Source organism: Bombina bombina, chromosome 7 (assembly GCF_027579735.1).
Source record: "Bombina bombina isolate aBomBom1 chromosome 7, aBomBom1.pri, whole genome shotgun sequence".
Lineage (NCBI taxonomy): Eukaryota > Metazoa > Chordata > Amphibia > Anura > Bombinatoridae > Bombina > Bombina bombina.
In genome coordinates, this window is record NC_069505.1 from 86,843,382 (window position 1) to 86,869,208 (window position 25,827).

At 37.9% G+C, this 25,827-nt stretch overlaps 1 protein-coding gene across 1 annotated transcript in view; it reads right to left on the reverse strand.

Annotated features, from left to right (window-relative positions):
• Positions 1–1,682: 1,682 nt before the first annotated feature.
• LOC128636246 (mucin-5AC-like) overlaps positions 1,683–25,827 on the reverse strand; it is a 108,565-nt gene continuing 84,420 nt past the window's right edge. The window contains exons 15-17 of the mRNA XM_053689283.1: positions 16,861–17,007; positions 5,137–5,918; positions 1,683–1,851 (exon numbers count right to left, since the gene is read on the reverse strand). The gene's annotated coding sequence lies outside the window, so the exon portion shown is untranslated. The remainder of the gene's footprint in view (positions 1,852–5,136; positions 5,919–16,860; positions 17,008–25,827) is intronic.

The following is a 25,827-nucleotide window of genomic DNA, read 5'->3' on the forward strand; positions in this document are numbered from 1 at the left end:
GTACAGTCCAGCCCCAAATATACCAGGCAATCACTTCTCTGAACGAGAGAAACGGCAAAACCCCAGACGTACATTTCGGCCTATTTTGGGCCTTGTCTGTGAGGTGCAGCCATATCCCTCTAGGCACACTGAGCAACAGGTCCACATCTGGCTTGCATTAATAAAAAGAGAGAAACACTCAACCTGGGAACGAACAATAGCATAAAGCTTATTCTATGGCTAGTTACCACCCAAGAAGCAGCCTCTTTTTGCTCAACATGTGCCTTTCACAAAGAAGAACTTTCCTCTAGCATATCAGTCTGATCCTGACTTAACAGTACAGTCTAGCCTTGAAATACCAGGCAATCCCTCTCTGAAGGAGAGAAACAGCAAAACCCCAGACGTAAGTTTCGGCCTATTGTGGGCCTCATCAGTGAGGTGCAGCTACAGGAAAGTTCTTCTCTGTGAAAGGCACATATTGAGCAAAAAGAGGCTGCTTCTAGGGTGGTAACTAGCCATAGAACAAGCTATTATGCTATTGTTCGTTCCCAGGTTGAGCGCTTCTCTCTTTTTATTTATGCAAATTATGACACTTAGGGAAGTCTCCCTAAGTGTGATGCGGGAATCCAGACGTGGACCCGTTGCTCAGTGTGCCTAGAGGGATATGGCTGCACCTCACTGACGAGGCCCACAATAGGCCGAAACGTACGTCTGGGGTTTTGCTGTTTCTCTTGTTCAGAGAGGGATTGCCTGGTATTTCGGGGCTGGACTGTACTGTGAAGTCAGGATCAGACTGATATGCTACAGGAAAATTCTTCTCTGTGAAAGGCACATATTGAGCAAAAAGAGGCTGCTTCTAGGGTGGTAACTAGCCATAGAACAAGCTATTATGCTATTGTTCGTTCCCAGGTTGAGCGCTTCTCTCTTTTTATTTATGCAAATTATGACACTTAGGGAAGTCTCCCTAAGTGTGATGCGGGAATCCAGACGTGGACCCGTTGCTCAGTGTGCCTAGAGGGATATGGCTGCACCTCACTGACGAGGCCCACAATAGGCCGAAACGTACGTCTGGGGTTTTGCTGTTTCTCTTGTTCAGAGAGGGATTGCCTGGTATTTCGGGGCTGGACTGTACTGTGAAGTCAGGATCAGACTGATATGCTACAGGAAAAGTTCTTCTCTGTGAAAGGCACATATTGAGCAAAAAGAGGCTGCTTCTAGGGTGGTAACTAGCCATAGAACAAGCTATTATGCTATTGTTCGTTCCCAGGTTGAGCGCTTCTCTCTTTTTATTTATGTTAATACTATTCTTGTCTGGTCATTGGGGTGGAATATTTCTAATATCACTTGCTAGCTTAAGTTACAGTATATATGTTCCAGCGTTAAGGAAGGTCTCTCTGGCGAGATACCCAGTCGAGGTATCAGGGAGTCCATCACAAGCACATATTATTTTCTATCCTATTTCCTGGTGCAACTTTATTCAGATAATAAATATATACCAGATGGTTTGGAAGCATTTACTTGAAGTGGGTGTGAATATGTGCATACATGTTGGTAAGTATTTCTATTCCCTTTTCACATATAAATCATACTTTTCATAATAAATTTAACTTAAGAATAGTAGATATGGCTCTCTCTATATAGTACATCTGTTTAATAAGAAATCTATATGACTGTTCCCAGTACCTACTAGAACTCACTTTGACATTCATAATAGTAACAGCATCCATTCTGGTCATATATTTTAATAGGTTCTCTTCCACTCTCACAAGTGGTTGCTTCCACCTTCGAACATATTACAGCTGTCACTTTAAGTTGTTTATTATCAATGCAGGTTAAATTGAAACAATCTGTAGAATATGTTGCTGGACTGATCTGGAAAATATAAACATTAAGGAGATACATTTTAGGTATTAAAATATAAATTGTTAGAACTCAGTTTACAAAAGCAAAACATTAATCACTACAATATTAGGTTAGCGAATCAGAATTCATCTTATGTTTGGACTTCACATTAATTAGTTACTATTTAAAGGGACAGTAACATCAGAATGAAACTTAAATAGGTTGGATCGAACATGACTTTTTAAACATCTTTACATTGTACTTCTATTATCAATTCTGCTTAGTTTTTTTGCTAACCTTTGTTAATGGGACAGTTTACACCAATTTTCATTTAACTGCATGTAATAGACACTACTATAAAGAATAATATGCACAGATACTGATATAAAAATCCAGTATAAAACTGTTTAAAAACTTACTTAGAAGCTCCCAGTTTAGCTCTGTTGAAAAGGTTAGCTGGAACACCCACTGCAAGTGGTTCTATAGCAAAAGCAGCAGACACTCCCCCCTCCCCCTTCCTCTGCATATGAAAAAGACTCTTTACACAAACAGAAGCACGCTGGAGTAGGTATACATCAGTATTCTCCTAAAACTTTGGGGCTTGGCTAGGAGTCTGAAAATCGGCGCAATGTTATTTAAAAAATAAGCAAAACTATAAAAAAAAATATTATTTTTTAACCCTTTGAGTGCTAATGACGGCTCTGAGCCATCACAGAGTTTCCCACTCTGGTGCTAATGATGGCTCAGAGCCGTCACTAGCACTCTCCCACTTTGAGGGAGATCTGGGGGCTCCCACCCGCTCCTACCCTGGCGATCGTGCCTGTAGAGTGACAGGCATCGCCGGGGGTTCACGTTTTGCATGGCGATGTCACGCGCAATAACGTGATGACGTCACTGTGCAACTTTATTTATACTTAACAATGTTAAGTATAGGAGCAGGGGGCATGCTGTATTCAGGCATCTAAGCAGCTACAGACCCCCATTACCCACCATTGGAAAGGTAATCGCCTAACATTTTCAACATTGTAAGTCTTGGGGTTTTGAAAAAAAAAAAAGTTAAAAAACAATTGTTCAAAAAATAATAAAAAACATTAAAAAATCTTAGCACCCAGGTGGGAAAGTGCTTAGCACTCAAATGGTTAAAAGAAGCTGTATAGGCTATATAAATGGATCATCTACAAAACATTTATGCAAAGAAAAGTCTAGTGTATAATGTCCATTTTAATATGTGAATTTAGGTGAGCTCAAGAGCGTGCACAGGTCTTAAGCCATCTGATAGCAGTTTATATAGCACTGTTAAACATAATTGCAAACACTGCTGTCATAGAATGTTAAAGACACATGCACACTTCTAATCAGCCCTACCTAGGTTTATGCTTCAACAAAAAATACCAAGACAACAATGCAAATTTAATAATGAAAGAAAATTGGGAAAGTGTTTGAAATTGCATTTTATGAATCATAAATGTTTAGGGCCCTGTGCATTAAGGCCGGTGCCGACAAAGTTTCCGACTTGGGAAACTGTCCTCCAGGCTTCAAATCAAATGGACCAGCAGACGCTGTACGGCTGTTGCCCCTTTTTACATGCAACTGGTCATGTCCATTGTTTGCCTCGTTGAACAAAATTTAACTCTATGGCTGCCAGAAAGGACTGCAGTTTGTTTGCATGCAGGAGGTTATATGGGAGGGGCTGATCAGTGTTTTTATATATATATATATAATACAAATTATTTCTCAGTACTCTTAATGAATATAATATGTGTTTATTATTTAACTAAAAAATGAAATAATGGTATCTGACCACCATACTCTTCATTCACACAGATCACGCTCACCATAAAGAAAAAAGAGAAATGGAAAAAAAAAATTAAATAGAACCCTAGGTATCCCTAGGGGAAAATGATGCTGTCAGTGTCACGAAAAAAGTGAAAAAATGGTAATCTATACTATTGAGGAAAGTAATGTCCCAAGTAGTAGTACACACTTTATATTTGTCTGAGTCCCATGTGGAAAGTCCAATTTCCTCAAATGTATATCCCTTTAGAAGTATATACTTATATGCTGTGCAGGGAATTGTCGTTAGTCAACAACGGTCACAAAAAAACATACGTATATGTAGGAAGTCCTTATAGAGGTAATGGTCACATATAACTGATCCAGAAAATTAGAGAGAACAATCCTTTATCACCCATACACCCTAATAGATGTGGTCTGTATCGCCCTTTAAACATTCATCTGTACCGCTTTTGGCATGACGTGGTTGTCATAAAGTCTCGCTGCACCTGCTCTACATAAGAGTTGTATATATAATGACAATTTATCGAAGGAAGCCTGTGAATCTAATCAGTGTCATATATACACTAATACTTTAATAGATATACACAGATGAGAAATGCCATCTATCTATCTATCAATCATTTATCTATCTATCAATCTATCTATCTATCTATCAATCATCTATCTATCTATCTATCTATCTATAATCCATCTATCTATCTATCTATCTATCAATCTATCCATCTATATATCTATATATCTATCTATCTATCTATCTGTCCATATAGCTGTCTGTCTATCTATTACTAGATTACTTATATTATCACATTTACTTTATTCTCTTGGTATCCATTGTTGAAGGAACAAAAATGCATTAATGTGAGCTAGCTGAATCTGGTGAGCCAATGACAAGAAGCATATATGTGCAGTCACCAATCACCACCTAGCTCTCAGTAATCAATTGCTACTCTTGAGCCTATTTAGATATGATTTTCAAATGAAATACTAGTTGTATTCTGTAATTATCTTGGAAAATCAAAACCCCCTTTGAAATTACTTAGGTTTTGCTTTCTTTAAGGACATGAAACACATTTTTTTTTTCATGATTCAGATAGAGAACACAATTTTAAACAAATTTCCAATGTGTGTCTATTATCAAATTTGCTTCATTCTCTTGGTATCATTTGTTGAAGGAGCAACAATGCACCACTGGGAGATAACTGAACACATCAGGTGAGCCAATAACATTAATTATATATTTGCATCCGCTAACTAACAGCCCCTGAGCCTAATTAGGTATTAATTTCAACAAATGATACCAAAAGAACAAAGCAAAATAGACAATAGAAGTAAATTGGAAAATTGTTTAAAATGTCATTGTCTATCTTGGCTGTTCAATTTTGAGTTTACTATCCCTTTAAATTTGTGACAATGTTTATAGTGTCAGAAAACTAAGATATGTCAATTAATTTTACTCTTCCTCAAATAGAATTAAATTCAAGAAAACAATAAAGCTAAAAAATGATGTAAACAACATACCGTATAGCTTTTGATTTCTATAACTGAAGAGATCCGACTCTGGGGAATTATATCTTCTGAATATGAAATGGAATCGGTTTTAAAAATGTAGTATTAGGGAATTGGTAAGGTTGTATAGTTTCCTTGGCAGAAAATCCAGCAAGTGTAGTTGAGGGTTTGGAAGGTCCTTCAGGTGTAATTGGTACTTTCAAGGTTTTTTCAGATGCCATTGATATTTTAAAGGGTTCTGTGAGCATAACTGTTTTTTTGGACACCATTGTAGTCAATGCAGCAGGACTTTTGATAGTTTCTAAAGGTGATGTTGATGTTTTGGAATATGCAATAAAATGTGTAGATGGGCTCTCTAGATTTCCCTGTTGCTGTAATGATTGCAGGGATTTCTTGAGCATCTGGTGGTTTAGATATACTCTGCATTGGAAATAGCTCACCGTATGGTGGTAGATGCTCACCAGTAGGGCAAGGTAAATATTTACAACAAAATGTTCGAATCTCGTAGTTGTAGCAGAACTTGAATGTTTTATTAGCCTGGTCCTCGTTTTTGCAAACAAGACCTACTTTACTGTTGCATGTTACATTTTGCTTGAGAAGATCTATAGATATTGTAGGAAAGCGGGAAGCTCTACACTCCACGTAGCTTATGCCTTTGCAAATTGTTTGGCCAGCAGCCTTGATATTAACAAATGTTTCATAGTCTCCTCCATTTTTGGTAAAAGTTGGCTTACTAACGTCATACCAGTCAGACCATTTACACACTTTGTAACGACAGACTGTAGATGCCGGAACTGTGAAAACAAAAAAAAATAATATATCAAATGACATAATCCTTTACCCTTTTAAACAATGGTATAGTGGAACTTTTGATGCCCTCAATGCCTGGATTAAACTAACAGCAGTCTCCCAGATTTGCATGCATGCCTCAAACTAACAGCAGTCAACCAGATTTGCAAGCAAGCCTCAAACACAGCAGTCAACCAGATTTGCAAGCAAGCCTCAAACTAAAAGCAGTCTCTCAGATTTGCAAGCAAGCCTCAAACACAGCAGTCAACCAGATTTGCAAGCAAGCCTCAAACACAGCAGTCAACCAGATTTGCAAGCAAGCCTCAAACTAAAAGCAGTCTCCCAGAATTACAAGCACACTTCAAACTAACAGCAGTCAACCAGATTTGCATGCAAGCTTCAAACTAAAAGCAGTCTCCCAGAATTGCAAGCACATTTCAAACTAACAGCAGTCAACCAGATTTGAAAGCAAGCCTCAAACTTAAAGCAGTCTCCCAGAGTTGCATGCAAGCCTCAAACTAACAGCGATCACTCAGATTTGCAAGCAAGCCTCAAACTAACAGCAGTCTCCCTGATTTGCAAGCAAGCCTCAAACTAACAACATTCTCCCAGATTTGCAAGCATGCCTCAAACTAACAGCAGTCTCCCAGATTTGCAAGCATGCCTCAAGCTAAAAGCAGTCTCCCAGATTTGCAAGAAAACTCAAACTAACAACAGTCTCCCAGAATTGCAAGCATGCCTCAAACTAACAGCAGTCTCCCAGATTTGCATGCATGCCTCAAACACAGCAGTCAACCAGATTTGCAATCAAGCCTCAAACACAGCAGTCAACCAGATTTGCAAGCAAGCCTCAAACACAGCAGTCAACCAGATTTGCAAGCAAGCCTCAAACACAGCAGTCAACCAGATTTGCAATCAAGCCTCAAACACAGCAGTCAACCAGATTTGCAAGCAAGCCTCAAACTAAAAGCGGTCTCCCAGAATTGCAAGCACACTTCAAACTAACAGCAGTCAACCAGATTTGCATGCAAGCCTCAAACTAAAAGCAGTCTCCCAGAATTGCAAGCACACTTCAAACTAACAGCAGTCAACCAGATTTGCAAGCAAGCCTGAAACTTAAAGCAGTCTCCCAGAGTTGCAAGCAAGCCTCAAACTAACAGCGATCACTCCGATTTGCAAGCAAGCCTCAAACTAACAGCAGTCTCCCTGATTTGCAAGCAAGCCTCAAACTAACAGCATTCTCCCAGAATTGCAAGCATGCCTCAAACTAACAGCAGTCTCCCAGATTTGCATGCATGCCTCAAACTAATAGCAATCTCTCCAATTTTCAAGCAAGCCTCAAACTAACAGCAGTCTCCCAGATTTGCAAGCAAGCCTCAAACTAACAGCATTCTCCCAGATTTGCAAGCACGCCTCAAACTAACAGCAGTCTCCCAGATTTGCAAGCATGCCTCAAGCTAACAGCAGTCTCCCAGATGTGTAAGAAAACTCAAACTAACAGCAGTCTCCCAGAATTGCAAGCATGCCTCAAACTAACAGCAGTTTCCCAGATTTGCATGCATGCCTCAAACTAACAGCCATCTCTCCAATTTTCAAGCAAGCCTCAAACTAACAGCAGTCTCCCAGATTTGCAAGCAAGCCTCAAACTAACAGCAGTCTCCCAGATTTGCAAGCATGTCTCAAGCTAACAGCAGTCTCCCAGATTTGCAAGCATGCCTCAAGTAGTGATAGGCGAATGTGTTTATATTCTAATTCGAATGTTAGGACAAATGTTATTGTAGAAATTTGATTTACATAATAGAATTTTGATAAGAACGAATATTCTTAAAAATTCTATTATCAAATGTTATGTATAGTTTTCGAATGTCACTTTCGAATTTGAATGTCACATTCGAATTAGAATATTACATTTATAAAACACAGTTTTAGACTAGAAATACTATTTCGAATTTGAATGTCACATTCAAATTTGAATATTACATTTCTAAAAAACAGTATTAGACTAGAAATACTATTTTGAATTTGAATGTTACATTCAAATTTGAATGTAGCATTCAAATTCGAATATTACATTTAATAAACACAGTTGTAAACTAGAAATACTTTTTCGAATTCAAATGTGACATTCGAATTCGAATGTGACATTCTAATTCGAATATTACATTTAAAAAAACACAGTATTAGACTAGAAATACTATTTCAAATTTGAATGTGACATTCAAATTCGAATGTAGCATTCAAATGTGAAATTACATTTATTAAACACAATTGTAGAATAGAAATATTATTTTGAATTTTAATCTTACATTCAAATTTGAATGTCACATTCAAATTTGAATGTCACATTCAAATTTGAATATTACATTTATAAAACACATTATTAGACTAGAAATACTATTTTGAATTTGAATGTTACATTCAAATTCAAATGTAGCATTCAAATTTGAATATTACATTTATCAAACACAGTTGTAAACTAGAAATAATATTTTAAATTTGAATGTGACAGTCAAATTCGAATGTGACATTCAAATTTGAATGTCACATTCAAATTAGAATATTACATTTAAAAAACACAGTATTAGACTAGAAATACTATTTCGAATTTGAAATTACATTCATTAAACACAGTTGTAGACTATTTCGAATTTGAATCTTACATTTGAACTTGAATGTCCCATTCGAATTCGAATGTGACATTCGAATTTGAATATTAAATTTCAAAATTGAATGAATACATAGCTAAACATTCTATTATTCGAACGAATATTTTCAAATTTTATTGAAAAATTCGAAAACGAAAATTCGAAAATAGAATGTTATATAAACATTCGAAATTTGATTAGAACGATAGAATGTATCAAAATTCATTTTAAATGTTGAATTTTTAGAAACATTCGCCCATCCCTAGCCTCAAGCTAACAGCAGTCTCCCAGATTTGCAAGGAAACTCAAACTAACAGCAGTCTCCAAGAATTGCAAGCACTCCTCAAACTAACAGCAGTCTCCCAGATTTGTATGCATGCCTCAAACTAACAGCAGTCTCCCAGATTTGCAAGCAAGCCTCAAACTAACAGCAGTCTCCCAGATTTGCAAGCAAGCTTCAAACTAGCAGCAATCCCCCTGATTTTCAAGCAAGCCTCAAACTAACAGCAGTCTCTCCAGATTTGCAAGCAAGCCTCAAGCTAACAGCAGTCTCACAGATTTGCAAGCAAGCCTCAATCTAACAGCAGTCTCCTAGATTTGCAAGCAAGCCACAAACTTACAGCAGTCTCCCAGATTTGAAAGAAATCCTCAAACTAAAAGCATTCTCACAGATTTTCAAGCAAGCCTCAAACTAACAGCAGTCTCCCAGATTTGCAAGCAAGCCTGAAACTAACTGTAGTCTCCCAGATGTGCATGCAAGCCTCAAACTAACAGCAGTTTTCCAGATTGGGAATCAAGCCTTTAAACTAACAGCAGTCTCCCATATTTGCAAGCAAGCAAGCCTCAAACTAGCAGCAATCTCCCAGATTTGCAAACAATCCTCAAACGAACAGGAGTCTCCCAAATTTGCAAGCAAGCCTCAAACGAACAGGAGTCTCCCAGATTTGCAAGCAAGCTTCAAACTAACAGCAGTCTTCAGATTTGCAAGCAAGCCTCAAAAGAACAGCAGTCGCCCAGATTTTTAAGCAAGCCTTAAACTAACAGCAGTCTCCTAGATTTGCAAGCAAGCCTCAAACTAACAGCAGTCTCCCAGATGTGCATGCAAGCCTTAAAGGGGCAGTCAACACCAGAATTGTTGTTGTTTTTAAAGATAGATAATCCCTTTATTACCTATTCCCCAGTTTTGCATAACCAACTTTTATATTAATATACTTTTTACCTCTGTGATTACCTTGTATCTAAGCATCTTCTGACAGCCCCCTGATCACATGACATTTTATTTATTATCTATTGACTTTCATTTTAGCCAATTAGTGCAGTGTCTGCCACAATCCACGGGCATGATCACAATGTTATCTATATGGTTTATATGAACTAGCTCTCCCCTGTTGTGAAGATCAAATAAAAAAGTATGTGATAAGAGGCGGCCTTCAAGGGCTTAGAAATTATCATATGAGCCTTCCTAGGTTTAGTTTTCAACTAAGAATACCAAGAGTAAAAAGCAAAATTGGTGATACAAGTAAATTGGAAAGTTGTTTAAAATTACATTCCCTATTTAAAACATGAAAGTATTTTTTTTGGACTTGACTGTCCCTTTAAACTAACAGCAGTTAAGACCTTAAACCTGGTAAAGCAGCAGGCCCCGACGGTTTCACGGGAGAATATTATAAATTGTTTCGTGGCACTTTAATACCACACCTAACCAAATTCTGTAACCATATATTAGAAGGGAATTCTATCCCGAACGAGCTGCTGCTAGCCAAAATAGTGGTGATCCCCAAGCCCGAAAGAGATCATAAAAGATGTAAAAACTATCGCCCAATCTCATTAATAAATCAGGATCTGAAATTGTTTACTAAGATATTAGCAAATCGTCTTAAGGAGATTCTCCCCAGCTTAGTCCACCCAGACCAAGTAGGATTCATTAAAGATAGGGAAGCCCCAGACAACCTACGTAGAATCACTAATATTATTTATCATCTAGAAAAACAGAAGACGCCTTCTCTGCTGCTATCGTTGGACGCGGAGAAGGCGTTCAATAGAATTGACTGGAGGTTCATGACCAAGGTTTTACTGAGAATGGGCTTTGAGGGCACCTTTATGACAGCTATTCGAGCTATCTACTCGCAACCCCAAGCTCAGGTGACTGCGGGAGGATACAGATCCGCTATATTCCCCATACTTAACGGCACAAGGCAGGGGTGCCCCCTGTCACCCCTGCTTTTTGCGCTCTGCATTGAACCTTTGGCAGCAAGAATTAGAACGCACCCAGACATAGAGGGAGTTAAAGTAGCACAATCAGAATATAAACTGACCCTATTCGCAGACGACATCCTACTGACCATTACAAAACCTCTCATCTCCCTACCCAACTTATACACAGTATTGGCATCCTTTTCGACCATCTCAGGTTACAAAATTAATTCGGACAAATGTGAGGTTCTCCCTATTGCTATTCCCCACCAGACTAAGAAGTTACTGGAGCTAAACTTTGATTTCTGATGGGTTAAGCACACACTTAAATACCTAGGGATTCATCTTTCACAACAAACACAACACTTATATAAATATAACTACCCACCTCTGTTTCAAAAAATCAGACGAGACATAGCAAAATGGCGTAATATATAACTTCTCCTGGATGGGAAGAATGGCTGCCGTCAAAATGACCATTTTACCTCGATTGCTCTACCTATTTAGAGCACTGCCAATAAAGATTATCAATGCAGACATCGAAAGACTACAGACGGATCTCTCAGCCTTCATAAGAGGTACTAAAATGGCGAGGATTTCTAGACACCTAGTACACAGACATAGATCATTGGGAGGGGTCGGGGGACCTAATTTAATGGACTACTATAGAGAAGCAAGATTAGCACAAGATGCAATGTTATTAAAGAGGGAGGGAGAAGCTGTTGGACTAACCTAGAGGCGGAATTAGAAGGGAGGACATACCCAGATTCCATTTTGTGGGCCACACAGCAGAATAAGGTTGACAAAGGTCATTCAGATACACATACCAGAGACCTTACCATTAAATTATGGTCAACAACTAGGAAAAGAGAAGACATCTTCCCTAAAAACTCATTGCTGACCCCAATTAGATACCTATTGCAGGGAGATACACATAAACACCTAGAAAAATGGGAAAACAAAGGTCTCTATAGAGTAGTGGACATAATAGAGAAGAGAGCACTGATACCTTTCACTAACCTACAAGAGAAGATCGCCCCCCTCAAGCTACACTGGTTCATATATTTACAACTGCAATCTTCTCTCCGAGAGTTCCTCAAAAATGCGCCTAGTAAGGTCTCCACACCTTTAGAAATTCTTAGTGTTTGCCCACATAGACCCAAACACTCAATATCCAAGCTATATATAACCATCCAATCCTCCCCATCTGAACCCAAAACACAAGTAATGCTTGCTTGGGAATGGGAGCTGGACATAGTAAAACATAAACAGGAGTGGGAGATAATATTTCAATCAGGAGATAAGGGCTTACTAAGCGTTGATTTAAAAGAGAACAAACTAAAAACAGCCTTCAGGTGGTACCTGACCCAGTTAGGTCGGGACACTTCAAACCTCAAGGGAGTAATTTATGCTACAGGGGATGTGGACAGAAAGGTACATATAAACATATGTGGTGGGATTGCACAGCTGTACAAGAAATATGGAGTAAACTATCTTCGTTTATAGGCGAGATGTTAGATGAGGAGGTGACTCTTACCATACAACAAGCACTACTACATAAACCCATAGAAACTTATCATAGACACCTGAATACCTTCATTAGAATTCTATGCACAGTCACAAGAATATGTATCGCGAAATACTGGAAGATAGGGACACTGACATGGACAGAAATATATAATAAAAAACAATACACCTACACCATGTATGAGGAAGCAGCAGGAATTCTTAACAACAGAGAAACAGTACAAAAGGTATGGCTATACTGGATAGGCAGACCAGAACAAACGTCTAGAGTCTGAAACTCACATGAGCTGATACGGGGTTGACGGGGGTGCGCCGTGGGAAGAAGTGTCTCCAATTCCCAGGTACCGTACTATTCTTAAAAAAAGACACTGTTGTATATATGAAAGGAGGTAGAAACTGCTTGGTTTGTTTATAGTTGTTACTTTCCTAAGTGACCTTATTGTTTGATAAGAACGCTACTCATCCCACATCTATGAGACCTACCTCTCTGGTTATATAAAATAGGTCAAGATCAAGGGGCAAATGTGCTAAGAAATGATTACCCAAGTTAGCAACATGTTAGTTAGATGGGTATACAGGTGGGCGTAAGGATTATTGTAGGGCCCCGAATACTTATATGTCAGAAGGGATGAGAATGTCATAGTAATGATGAAAGTACTTCTTTTTTTGTATGTATTTTGCAAAAATCTTCAATAAAAAGTATTTTAAAATAAACTAACAGCAGTTTTCCAGATTTGTAAGCAAGCTTTTAAACAAGTAGCAGTCTCCCATATTTGCAAGCAAGCAAGCCTCAAACTAGCAGAAGTCTCCCAGATTTGCAAACAATCCTCAAACGAACAAGAGTCTCCCAGATTTGCAAGAAAGCCTCAAACTAACAGCAGTCTCCCAGACTTGCAAGCAAGCCTCAAACTAACAGCAGCCTCCCAGATTTGCAAGCAAGCCTCAAACTAACAGCAGTCTCCCAGATTTGCAAGCTTGCCTCAAACTAACAGCAGTCTCCCAGATTTTCAAGCAAGCCTCAAACTAACAGCAGTCTCCCAGATTTGCAAGCACGCCTCAAACTAAGAGAAGTCTCCCAAATTTGCAATGAAGCCTCAAACTAACAGCAGTCTCCCAGATTTGCAAGCATGCCTCAAACTAACAGCAGTCTCCCAGATTTTCAAGCAAGCCTCAAACTAACAGCAGCCTCCCAGATTTGCAAGCATGCCTCAAACTAAGAGAAGTCTCCCAGATTGCAAGCAAGCCTCAAACTAACAGCAGTCTCCCAGATTTGCAAGCTTGCCGCAAACTAACAGCAGTCTCCCAGATTTGCAAGCACGCCTCAAACTAACAGCAGTCTCCCAGATTTGCAAGCACACCTCAAACTAACAGCAGTCTCCCAGATTTGCAAGCACGCCTCAAATTAGCAGCAGTCTCCCAGATTTGCAAGCAAGCCTCTAACTAACAGCAGTCTCCCAGATTTGCAAGCAAGCCTCTAACTAACAGCAGTCTCCCAGATTTGCAAGCAAGCCTCAAACTAACAGCAGTCTCCCAGATTTGCAAGCATGCCTCAAACTAACAGCAGTCTCCGAAATTTGCAAACACGTTTTAAACTTACAGCAGTCTCCCAGATTTGCAAGGAATCCTCAAACTAAAAGCAGTTTCCTTGATTTGCAAGCAAGCCTCAAATGAACAGCAGTCTTCCAGATTTACAAGCAAGGTATTTCATCTGATTATCACTCCAATCACGATATGGGTGGAATTATTTATTATTTTTATTTGGCCATTCCGGAAATGTTTCTTACGCTAATTGTAATATTCCAATTTACTCTCACCCCATATGCCCTGTCTCAACCTACTCCTGCCCCTATACATAATTACCAGAAATCTTCACCTTCCTTCTCTCTTATTTTACAGATTAAAGGGATACTAAACTGAATTTTTTTCTTTTATGATTCAAATGCGAAATTCAGCCAAGCGCTATCCAGGGTCTGAGCCAAAAATGGGCCGGCTCCTAAGCTTACATTCCTCCTTTTTTAAAATAAAAATACTAAGAAAACAAATAAAAATTGATAATAGGAGTAAAGTATTAAGTTGCTTAACATTGCATGCTCTATCTAAATCATGAAAGAAAAAATTTGGGTTCAGTATCCCTTTAAAGTAAGAGCAAGCTCACAGATTTGGAAGCACTAGCCCTCCGTCCTTAAACCCAGTTGTTTTCTTAAATATATAACCTCCCAACAGTAATTAGTTGCAGCTGTCATTAATGAACCAGGGTAGGAAAACTACCTCACAGCCTTTATATTGACACTCTACCACATTCTGTTACACTTTTCCAAACCTAATTTTTCTCACTAACTACACAATTTATTTCCTTATTCTCTCCGTATTCCTTCACTCAGTCTCAGTTCACCCTGCTTATATTAGATTTATTTCCCATCTTCATTACCTTCTGTGTCCATTTCCTCTCCTTTAGATTGTAAGCTTGAGAGTCTCTCTACCTGTTGGCCACTTTGTAAGTAGCCTACTGATTGTGCTCAAGGGCAGGGCATTCCTCTCCTTTTGTATAACCCATTTATTGCACTGCTTGTTTTGCACCCCTACAAATTAAATGTACCCTAATGTATTCATATACCCTTTGTATGTAATGCATCCCAGTAATGTTTTGAACTTTGTAAAGCAGTTTATAATCTGCTGGCACTTTATAAATAACCGATAATAATAATAATAAAATACTCAAAATACTCAAAATATACCAGTGTTTTCAAATATATATATATACTGTACATAGGGCTCAATATTTTAGTGAAAATTAATGAGTGAATGTCTACAAATATTACCTAAAGTGATATTATATATTCATGAAAGGGCTAGGATATATTATTCCTCTAGGGCTATAGGGTCCCATAAGTGCCTAGACTGTTACTTCTGAGAGGGTAAGCAGGAGCAGAAAGAGATTGGAGAGGAAAAGTGAAGGTGGAGAAAAAGATAGCTTTAAGAAAGAGGGGAGAAAAAGATAGCGTTAAGAAAGAGGGGAGAAAAAGATAGCGTTAAGAAAGAGGGGAGAAAAAGATAGCGTTAAGAAAGAGGGGAGAAAAAGATAGCTTTAAGAAAGAGGGGAGAAAAAGATAGCATTAAGAAAGAGGGGAGAAAAAGATAGCGTTAAGAAAGAGGGGAGAAAAAGATAGCGTTAAGAAAGAGGGGAGAAAAAGATAGCTTTAAGAAAGAGGGGAGAAAAAGATAGCGTTAAGAAAGAGGGGATTAAAAGATAGCATTAAGAAAGAGGGGAGAAAAAGATAGCATTAAGAAAGAGGGGAGAAAAAGATAGCATTAAGAAAGAGGGGAGAAAAAGATAGCGTTAAGAAGGAGGGGAGAAAAAGATAGCGTTAAGAAAGAGGGGAGAAAAAGATAGCGTTAAGAAAGAGGGGAGAAAAAGATAGCGTTAAGAAAGAGGGGAGAAAAAGATAGCATTAAGAAAGAGGGGAGAAAAAGTTAGCATTAAGAAAAAGTGGAGAAAAAAAAGAGTGAAGAAATTTGAGAGAGAAGAGAAAAAGAGTGTAAAGAGAAGATATGGCCTGAGTGAGAAGGGATGAGGTAAAAAGAGAGATTGAAGAGAGGAGGGAGTGGAGAAAGATAAATGAGAGATGATAGATTTTTTTTCCAGGTCTGCTATGACCTCACATTAATGTCAACACTCTGATTTCTCTGCTTTTTTTTTTTTTCTGTCCAGCTGTTGTCTTCCCCAGAACCCTAGTTCATGTTGGTAACTGCCATGCAGTTAGTTTTGTTAATTTATTTTTGTTTGTAGCATTAATTAATTTATGGTATAAAACAAAATTAAATATTACAAAATACTGCTCAATAAGGTGTTTCACATTGGCTGAACCTATGCAAAGAATGGGGGGGGGGGTTATTGGGTGTGGTGTGGGAGGGGTAGTGAACGAGTATCAATTTGGGCTGACTAGTAGCTTAGGGCTTAACATTTTGAGCCCTGTATACATATTTATTAAATATATATATTACCCAATAGTGCATTACCACTCCTAAGCCTACCTGAGTGTGCCGTTCAATGATGGAACAGAAATGGAACAGAAAGAGTAAAGTAAGTTTGATGATAGTCAGAAATTGGACAATTGTTTGGAATTGCATGTTTAATCTGAATCATGAAAGTTTAAAGGGACAGTGTACTTCAAAATGTATATTGTTTAAAAAGAAAGCTAAGCCCTTTACCATCCAATCCCAGCTTTTCACAGCCAGCATTGTTGTATGAATATACTTTATAAATGTCTGTCATATAGATAACACTGTGCTCAATCCTGTGGAGTTACAAATGAGTCAGCACTGATTGGCTAAAATGTAAGTCTGTTAATGGCACTGAGATAAAGGGGTAGTTTGCAGAGGCTTAAATACAGAGGTAAAGCATATATTAATATAACCATCTTGGTTATGCAAAACTGGGAAATGGGTAATAAAGTGATTATCTATATTTTTACACAATAAAAAATCTGGAGTAGACTGTCCCTTTAATTCATAATAGTATAATGAATCAGCTTTATTTATGAATTATAAAGCCTTAGAAGATATGTACATATACAAAACTTACCAGTTGTAATCCGTGCTTGAGGATAACAAGGACTTTCTACTGTCCCATTTAGTTCACATTTGACAATAATGCAGCTTCCCTTGCCATTCTCTATCCTGATGGTTTCATTAAGATATAGTAACTGATCCTGGAACATGCAATTGCATTCTAAAAAGATTTGAGTTAGAAAATAGTTTTAATAACCTATAAGATAATTAAATATATTTTTAAAGCATCATAAGAGATATAATTTTTCATTTTATTATTTACTATATTCATAGTTAGCGGCTAATAGAAATGAATGAGTGTTTTTTTAATTGTGGATGACATTTTGTCTCCACTCTTTGACTAAATCCGTGAACGGTTTTCGATACATTGATGACATTTTATTCCTCACTCTTTTACTTAATCCATGAACTTTGAACAATCTGCTTTTGCCATTATGGGATGGTAGCAGAAGTTATTATGTATGGAAAATGCAAATATAACTTCTTAATTATAAGAATTGTAAAACACATGGTGTTAAAATGTTATCAAAGTCATTCAAAAATATTAAAATAAAAGAGTATGAGTATTATTAAATCTGTATTACAATTTTCTATAGAAGTTTACCTATGCAAGATCTTTTAAAAAAGAGCACAGTTATAGAAAAACATAATTTATGTAAGAACTTACCTGATAAATTCATTTCTTTCATATTAGCAAGAGTCCATGAGCTAGTGACGTATGGGATATACATTCCTACCAGGAGGGGCAAAGTTTCCCAAACCTCAAAATGCCTATATATACACCCCTCACCACACCCACAATTCAGTTTAACGAATAGCCAAGAAGTGGGGTGATAAAAAAGTGCGAAAGCATATAAAATAATGAATTGGAATAATTGTGCTTTATACAAAAATCATAACCACCACAAAAAAAGGGCGGGCCTCATGGACTCTTGCTAATATGAAAGAAATGAATTTATCAGGTAAGTTCTTACATAAATTATGTTTTCTTTCATGTAATTAGCAAGAGTCCATGAGCTAGTGACGTATGGGATAATGATTACCCAAGATGTGGATCTTTCCACGCAAGAGTCACTAGAAAGGGAGGGATAAAATAAAGACAGCCAATTCCTGCTGAAAATAATCCACACCCAAAATAAAGTTTAAGAAAAAACATAAGCAGAAGATTCAAACTGAAACCACTGCCTGAAGTACTTTTCTACCAAAAACTGCTTCAGAAAGAAGAAAAGACATCAAAATGGTAGAATTTAGTAAAAGTATGCAAAGAGGACCAAGTTGCTGCTTTGCAATCTGATCATCGAAGCTTCATTCTAAATGCCCAGGAAGTAGAAAACTGACCTAGTAGAATGAGCTGTAATCCTTTGAGGCGGAGTTTTACCCGACTCAACATAGGCAAGATGAATTAAAGATTTCAACCAAAGATGCCAAAGAAATGGCAGAAGCTTTCTGGCCTTTTCTAGAACCCGGAAAAGATAACAAATAAACTAGAAGTCTTTCGGAAAGACTTAGTAGCTTCAACATAATATTTCAAAGCTCTAACAACATCCAAAGAATGCAACGATTTCTCCTTAGAATTCTTAGGATTAGGACATAATGAAGGAACCACAATTTCTCTACATAATGTTGTTGGAATTCACAACTTTAGGTAAAAAATTCAAAAGAAGTTCGCAACACCGCCTTATCTGATGAAAAAATCAGAAAAGGAGAATTACAAGAAAGAGCAGTAATTCAGAATCTCTTCTGGCACGAAGAGATTGCCAAAAGGAACAATAACTTTCCAAGAAAGTAATTTAATGTCCAATGAATGCATAGGTTCAAACGGAGGAGCTTGAAGAGCCCCCAGAACCAAATTCAAACTCCAAGGTGGAGAATTTGACTTAATGACAGGTTTTATACGAACCAAAGCTTGTACAAAACAATGAATATCAGGAAGATTAGCAATCTTTCTGTGAAAAAGAACAGAAAGAGCAGAGATTTGTCCTTTTCAAAGAACTTGCGGATAAACCTTTATCTAAACATCCTGAAGAAACTGTAAAATTCTCGGGATTCTAAAAGAATGCCAAGAAAAATGATGAGAAAGACACCAAGAAATATAAGTCTTCCAGACCTCTATAATATATCTCTCTGGATACAGATTTACGAGCCTGTAACATAGTATTATTCACAAGAGTCAGAGAAACCTCTTTGACCAAGAATCAAGCGTTCAATCTCCATACCTTTAAATTTAAGGATTTGAGATCCTGATGGAAGAAAGGACCTTGTGACAGAAGGTCTGGTCTTAACGGAAGAGTCCACGGCTGGCAAGAGGCCATCCCGGACAAGATCCGCATACCAAAACCTGTGAGGCCATGCTGGAGCTACCAGCAGAACAAACGAGCATTCCTTCAGAATCTTGGAGATTACTCTTGGAAGAAGAACTAGAGGCGGAAAGATATAGGCAGGATGTACTTCCAAGGAAGTGATAATGCATCCACTGCCTCCGCCTGAGGATCCCGGGATCTGTACAGATACCTGGGAAGTTTCTTGTTTAGATGAGAAGCCATCAGATCTATTTCTGGAGTTCCCACATTTGAACAATCTGAAGAAATACCTCTGGGTGAAGAGGACCATTCGCCCGGATGCAACGTTGGCGACTGAGATAATCCACTTCCCAAATGTATATACCTGGGATATGAACCGCAGAGATTTGACAGGAGCTGGATCCGCGCAAACCAGAATTCGAGATACTTCTTTCATAGCCGGAGGACTGTGAGTCCCTCCTTGTTGATTGATGTATGCCACAGTTGTGACATTGTCTGTCTGAAAGCAAATGAACGATTCCCTCTTCAGAAGAGGCCAAGACTGAAGAGCTCTGAAAATTGCACGGAGTTCCAAAATATTGATCGGTAATCTCACCTCCTGAGATTCCCAAACTCCTTGTGCCGTCAGAGATCCCCACACAGCTCCCCAACCTGTGAGACTTGCATCTGTTGAAATTACAGTCCAGGTCGGAAGCACAAAAGAAGCCCCCTGAATTAAACGATGGTGATCTGTCCACCACGTTAGAGAGTGTCGTACAATCGGTTTTAAAGATATTAATTGAGATATCTTTGTGTAATCCTTGCACCATTGATTCAGCATACAGAGCTGAAGAGGTCGCATGTGAAAATGAGCAAAGGGGATCGCGTCCGATGCAGCAGTCATAAGACCTAGAATTTCCATGCATAAGGCTACCGAAGTGAATGATTGTGACTGAAGGTTTCGACAAGCTGAAATCAATTTTAGACGTCTCTTGTCTGTTAAAGACAGAGTCATGGACACTGAATCTATCTGGAAACCCAGAAAGGTTACCCTTGTCTGAGGAATCAATGAACTTTTTGGTGAATTGATCCTCCAACCATGATCTTGAAGAAACAACACAAGTTGATTCGTATGAGATTCTGCTAAATGTAAAGACTGAGCAAGTACCAAGATATCGTCCAAATAAGGAAATACCACAATACCCTGTTCTCTGATTACAGACAGAAGGGCACCGAGAACCATTGTAAAAATTCTTGGAGCTGTAGCTAGGCCAAACGGCAGAGCCACAAACTGCTAATGCTTGTCCAGAAAAGAGAATCTCAGGAACTGATAATGATCCGGATGAATCGGAATATGCAGATATGCATCCTGTAAATCTATTGTGGACATATAATGCCCTTGCTGAACAAAAGGCAAGATAGTCCTTACAGTTACCATTTTGAACGTTGGTATCCTTACATAACGATTCAATATTTTTAGATCCAGAACTGGTCTGAAGGAATTCTCCTTCTTTGGTACAATGAAGAGATTTGAATAAAACCCCATCCCCTGTTCCAGAACCGGAACTGGCATAATTACTCCAGCCAACTCTAGATCTGAAACACAATTCAGAAATGCTTGAGCTTTCACTGGATTTACTGGGACACGGGAAAGAAAAAATCTCTTTGCAGGAGGTCTCATCTTGAAACCAATTCTGTACCCTTCTGAAACAATGTTCTGAATCCAAAGATTGTGAACAGAATTGATCCAAATTTCTTTGAAAAAACGTAACCTGCCCCCTACCAGCTGAGCTGGAATGAGGGCCGCACCTTCATGTGGACTTAGAAGCAGGCTTTGCCTTTTAGAAGGCTTGGATTTATTCCTGGAGATGGTTTCCAAACTGAAACTGCTCCTGAGGATGAAGGATCAGGCTTTTGTTCTTTGTTGAAACGAAAGGAACGAAAACGATTATTAGCCCTGTTTTTACCCTTAGATTTTTTATCCTGTGGTAAAAAAGTTCCTTTCCCACCAGTAACAGTTGAGATAATAGAATCCAACTGAGAACCAAATAATTTGTTACCCTGGAAAGAAATGGAAAGTATAGTTGATTTAGAAGCCATATCAGCATTCCAAGTTTTAAGCCATAAAGCTCTTCTAGCTAAAATAGCTAGAGACATAAACCTGACATCAACTCTGATAATATCAAAAATGGCATCACAGATAAAATTATTAGCATGCTGAAGAAGAATAATAATATTATGAGAATCATGATCTGTTACTTGTTGCGCTAAAGTCTCCAACTAAAAAGTTGAAGCTGCAGCAACATCAGCCAATGATATAGCAGGTCTAAGAAGATTACCTGAACACAGATAAGCTTTTCTTAGAAAGGATTCAATTTTCCTATCTAAAGGATCCTTAAACGAAGTACCATCTGACGTAGGAATAGTAGTACGTTTATCAAGGGTAGAAATAGCCCCATCAACTTTAGGGATTTTGTCCCAAAATTCTAATCTGTCAGACGGCACAGGATATAATTGCTTAAAACGTTTAGAAGGAGTAAATGAATTACCCAATTTATCCCATTCTCTGGAAATTACTTCAGAAATAGCATTAGGAACAGGAAAAACTTCTGGAATAACCACAGGAGATTTAAATACCTTATCTAAACGTTTAGAATTAGTATCAAGAGGACCAGAATCCTCTATTTCTAAAGCAATTAGTACTTCTTTAAGTAAAGAACGAATAAATTCCATTTTAAATAAATATGAAGATTTATCAGCATCAATCTCTGAGACAGAATCCTCTGAACCAGAAGAGTCATCAGAATCACAATGATGATGTTCATATAAAAATTCATCTGTAGAGAGAGAAGTTTTAAAAGATTTTTTATGTTTACTAGAAGGAGAAATAACAGACATAGCCTTCTTGATGGATTCAGAAACAAAATCTCTTATGTTATCAGGAACATTCTGCACCTTAGATGTTGAAGGAACTGCAACAGGCAATGGTACATTACTAAAGGAAATATTATCTGCATTAACAAGTTTGTCATGACAATTAGTACAAACAACAGCCGGAGGAATAGCTACCAAAAGTTTACAGCAGATACACTTAGCTTTGGTAGTTCCAGCACTAGACAGCGATTTTCCTGAAGTATCTTCTGACTCAGATGCAACGTGAGACATCTTGCAATATGTAAGAGAAAAAACAACATATAAAGCAAAATTGATCAAATTCCTTAAATGACAGTTTCAGGAATGGGAAAAAATGCCAATAAACAAGCTTCTAGTAACCAGAAGCAAAGAAAAAATGAGACTGAAATAATGTGGAGACAAAAGCGACGCCCATATTTTTTTTAGCGCCAAATAAATTTGGAGCCTAAATGCTTTTTGGCGCCAAAAATGACTCCACATCCGGAACGCTGACATTTTTGGCGCAAAAGGACGTCAAAAAAATGACGCAACTTCCGGCGACACGTATGACGCCGGAAACAAAAAAGATTTTTTTTTTGCGCCAAAAAAGTCTGCGCCAAGAATGACGCAATAAAATGAAGCATTTTCAGCCCCCGCGAGCCTAACAGCCCACAGGGAAAAAAGAGTCAAATTTTTAAGGTAAGAAAAAATGATTGATTCAAATGCATTATCCCAAATATGAAACTGACTGTCTGAAAATAAGGAATGTTGAACATCCTGAGTCAAGGCAAATAAATGTTTGAATACATATGTTTAGAACTTTATAAATAAAGTGCCCAACCATAGCTTAGAGTATCACAGAAAATAAGATTTACTTACCCCAGGAAACTCATCTACATGTTTGTAGAAAGCCAAACCAGTACTGAAATGAAAATCAGCAGAGGTAATGGTATATAAATAAGAGTATATCGTCGATCTGAAAAGGGAGGTAAGAGATGAATCTCTACGACCGATAACAGAGAACCTATGAAATAGACCCCGTAGAAGGAGATCACTGCATTCAAATAGGCAATACTCTCCTCACATCCCTCTGACATTCACTGCACGCTGAGAGGAAAACCGGGCTCCAACCTGCTGCGGAGCGCATATCAACGTAGAATCTAGCACAAACTTACTTCACCACCTCCATAGGAGGCAAAGTTTGTAAAACTGAATTGTGGGTGTGGTGAGGGGTGTATTTATAGGCATTTTGAGGTTTGGGAAACTTTGCCCCTCCTGGTAGGAATGTATATCCCATACGTCACTAGCTCATGGACTCTTGCTAATTACATGAAAGAAATAAAAGCTTAAAGGATCAGTCAACACAGTAGATTTGCATAATCAACAAATGCAAGATAACAAGACAATGCAATAGCACTTAGTCTGAACTTCAAATGAGTAGTAGATTTTTTAATGACAATTTTAAAAGTTATGTCGTTTTCCACTCCCCCTGTACCATGTGACAGCCATCAACCAATCACAAATGCATACACGTACCATGGGACAGGAAACAGCCATTCACAAATGCATACATGCTTATTTTTGCACATGCTCGGTAGGAGCTGGTGACTCAAAAAGTTTAAATATAAAAAGACTGTGCACATTTTGTTAATGGAAGTAAATTGGAAAGTTGTTTAAAACTGCATGCTCTATCTGAATAATGAAAGTTTAATTTTGATTGAGTGTCCCTTTAAAAAGGTATTTTTTTATATAGATATAAAAAATGTTCTAAGATGTAGGATAACCATTTGTCTCCAGAGGGGGGCAATAAGGGATAAATGATCCACCCACTTGAGTTATTCTTTTGATTCCAATGAGTCTTTAGTTTTAAAATTATGGCCAAAAGCTATTTTTTTGCAGCAAACAACTTTCCTGCTACACATGTTGCTAATGTAAATCTCTGTTTGTCTGTCTCTCTCTCTCTGTGGTCCTGATATTCAAAACGTCGCCGCTCAGGCGAGCTATTCTAAGACGTCTTGTCGGTACGGGGCGGCCCTTAAAAAAATTAGAAAAAAATTAGAAACATAAATGTTATCTTGAGAAATGCTTATGTTGCTATGTAGTGTTCTCTATGTGAAACAGAGACTCCTACATTATATTACAAGGTCTAAAAAAAATCCCAAAGAGTTTGTGTGATTTTTATCCATGATGGCGGGGTTTTGAATATTAGTCCCTGTGAGTTTAGCGCCCAAGGCTCAAATAGTGTAAAAAAAACCATGTATCTGTAGTAATTTTAGCACTATCTTGTGATGAAAGGTCCACATATTAACATTTCTAACTGTGAGGAAGAAAAAAAAATGCTTTCAGTTGTTACTTTTGGGCCGATTTATCATCGATCTGACCTGCTCAGTGGATCATGTCAGACAGACATCAATGAATGAGCTGTCGGCATTTATCATTATGCAAGCAGTTCTTGTGAACTGCTTGTGCAATGCCGCCCCCTGCAGATTCGCGGACAATCGTCTGCTAGCAGGCGGTGTCAATCAGCCCGATCGTATAGGATCGGGCGGATTGATGTCCACAGCCTCAGAGACAGCAGACCAGTTATAGAGCAGCGGTCTTTAAACTGCTGCTTCATAACTGCTGTTTCCGGTGAGCCTAAAGGCTCGAGTGGAAACAGGGTCATCAAGCTTCATTCGAAGCATGATAATAAGGCCCCCTAGTCTTCACATACACATACAAACAAAATAGCCACCCAACTATTTATATGAAACTTGCAGAAATGTATATAACTATCATCTCTCAAAGAATTCTGTTTTAGAGTAAATGGACCTCAAAGAATTCCAAGTTAATCCATAAAACATAGGGAACATTTTTTTTATATTTATTTATTTTTTGTTTATTTTTTTAAGTAGGCATAGGCAAAATTTCAGCTAGTTTCTGTGCTGGATATATCAATGTAAAAGTATAACACACAAAAATCCAAATTTGCACAGATCTTTGTGTCTTGCTCTTGTACTAGTCATTATTATGTATGGAAATTGTAACTAAAGCTTTTCCATTATTAGAATTATAAAACAGAGTTTTTAAATGGTCGGAACAGTGCAACCCAACCCTATTCCGAATCCTAACCTGAGGATCCTCTTTACTTCTGCACAATGGTACCATACTGTAGTCGGGTAACTTTGCATGTTTGTTTAATAACATAAAGTTTTATGGTCTGGGACTGTGCTCACTATAATTTCCATGATTAAGGCTCCTTTTACACAAGATCTCTGTAATTTATAGGTATAACTTCCTGTCTATATAATCAATATACTACAGAAGTATTATGTAGAAACTGGGGTTGAGGTTTGTCATACAGTTTTGCCAGAAGATATAAGGCTATAAAGCAGATCTTTTGATAGTCTATTTTCTTTCTTTTATGTCCTAATTTTGACCCAGTAGGTTATAGATATGCTAAATATGAGCCATAGCAACAGGATCCTATCAACCCTAACTCTCTAACCTTATTGCTCTTACTTTGCCAACCTAAATAAATAATCTTTTAGCCACTCTGTCAAGGTCACAAGCTGTCCTTCGCATAACTATACATACTATACTGAGCCATCATCATTTTTTTTATATACTATATATACTTTACTAGCCCTCTAAGTCCTCCCATATAGCCTCTCTATTCCAACCGAGTGCCTTTGAAAAAGCTACAGGATTGTCTAGTTTTGAGGCCCAAAAGTGGTCTCCTTTATTACAGGATAACTTCCATTCTTAGTTTTTCTACGCATACACGAGACCCAAAAGTGGCCGAGCGCCCTTAGAGGTTTACAACTGTA